Genomic DNA, 2500 nt, shown 5'->3' with positions numbered 1-2500 from the left:
CATATTAAACTGGTAATATTGTGATTTTATGCCTGGTTTTCCATACGTTAGTTTAAATAGAGAGTTATGGAATATAACCTTGGCATATTGGCACTAAAATATATAATAAAGACATTTCAAATCAAACTGAAATGTATTGAAATGAATTTTTCCCATACATTTTTGACAATGTGAGGTGTGCATGGCAAAAAACACTCACGGTGAAGGCATGTGATATAATATGAAAATATCAAAAGTTAACTAACCAATGATATTGAAGCATATAAATCGAATCATAACTATATGAAACTCGAATTTAAGCCATATTAAACTGGTAATATTGTGATTTTATGCCTGGTTTTCCATACGTTAGTTTAAATAGAAAAAATTTTCGAATATATATACATATATGAAGAATCTATATTCTAATACTAACATGTTATGGAATATAACCTTGGCATATTGGCACTAAAATATATAATAAAGACATTTCAAATCAAACTGAAATGTATTGAAATGAATTTTTCCCATACATTTTTGACAATGTGAGGTGTGCATGGCAAAAAACACTCACGGTGAAGGCATGTGAAATAATATGAAAATATCAAAAGTTAACTAACCAATGATATTGAAGCATATAAATCGAATCATAACTATATGAAACTCGAATTTAAGCCATATTAAACTGGTAATATTGTGATTTTATGCCTGGTTTTCCATACGTTAGTTTAAATAGAAAAAATTTTCGAATATATATACATATATGAAGAATCTATATTCTAATACTAACATGTTATGGAATATAACCTTGGCATATTGGCACTAAAATATATAATAAAGACATTTCAAATCAAACTGAAATGTATTGAAATGAATTTTTCCCATACATTTTTGACAATGTGAGGTGTGCATGGCAAAAAACACTCACGGTGAAGGCATGTGAAATAATATGAAAATATCAAAAGTTAACTAACCAATGATATTGAAGCATATAAATCGAATCATAACTATATGAAACTCGAATTTAAGCCATATTAAACTGGTAATATTGTGATTTTATGCCTGGTTTTCCATACGTTAGTTTAAATAGAAAAAATTTTCGAATATATATACATATATGAAGAATCTATATTCTAATACTAACATGTTATGGAATATAACCTTGGCATATTGGCACTAAAATATATAATAAAGACATTTCAAATCAAACTGAAATGTATTGAAATGAATTTTTCCCATACATTTTTGACAATGTGAGGTGTGCATGGCAAAAAACACTCACGGTGAAGGCATGTGATATAATATGAAAATATCAAAAGTTAACTAACCAATGATATTGAAACATATAAATCGAATCATAACTATATGAAACTCGAATTTGAGCCATATTAAACTGGTAATATTGTGATTTTATGCCTGGTTTTCCATACGTTAGTTTAAATAGAAAAAAATTCTCGAATATATATACATATATGAAGAATCTATATTCTATACTAACATTTTATGGAATATAACCTTGGCATATTGCCATTAAAATATATAATAAAGACATTTCAAATCAAACTGAAATGTATTGAAATGAATTTTTCCCATACATTTTTGACAATGTGAGGTGTGCATGGCAAAAAACACTCACGGTGAAGGCATGTGATATAATATGAAAATATCAAAAGTTAACTAACCAATGATATTGAAGCATATAAATCGAATCATAACTATATGAAACTCGAATTTGAGCCATATTAAACTGGTAATATTGTGATTTTATGCCTGGTTTTCCATACGTTAGTTTAAATAGAGAGTTATGGAATATAACCTTGGCATATTGGCACTAAAATATATAATAAAGACATTTCAAATCAAACTGAAATGTATTGAAATGAATTTTTCCCATACATTTTTGACAATGTGAGGTGTGCATGGCAAAAAACACTCACGGTGAAGGCATGTGATATAATATGAAAATATCAAAAGTTAACTAACCAATGATATTGAAGCATATAAATCGAATCATAACTATATGAAACTCGAATTTGAGCCATATTAAACTGGTAATATTGTGATTTTATGCCTGGTTTTCCATACGTTAGTTTAAATAGAGAGTTATGGAATATAACCTTGGCATATTGGCACTAAAATATATAATAAAGACATTTCAAATCAAACTGAAATGTATTGAAATGAATTTTTCCCATACATTTTTGACAATGTGAGGTGTGCATGGCAAAAAACACTCACGGTGAAGGCATGTGATATAATATGAAAATATCAAAAGTTAACTAACCAATGATATTGAAGCATATAAATCGAATCATAACTATATGAAACTCGAATTTGAGCCATATTAAACTGGTAATATTGTGATTTTATGCCTGGTTTTCCATACGTTAGTTTAAATAGAGAGTTATGGAATATAACCTTGGCATATTGGCACTAAAATATATAATAAAGACATTTCAAATCAAACTGAAATGTATTGAAATGAATTTTTCCCATACATTTTTGACAATGTGAGGTGTGC

Source organism: Anastrepha obliqua, unplaced genomic scaffold (genome assembly GCF_027943255.1).
Source record: "Anastrepha obliqua isolate idAnaObli1 unplaced genomic scaffold, idAnaObli1_1.0 ptg000112l, whole genome shotgun sequence".
In the NCBI taxonomy this organism is placed as follows: domain Eukaryota; kingdom Metazoa; phylum Arthropoda; class Insecta; order Diptera; family Tephritidae; genus Anastrepha; species Anastrepha obliqua.
Note: the sequence above shows the minus strand (reverse complement) of the source record.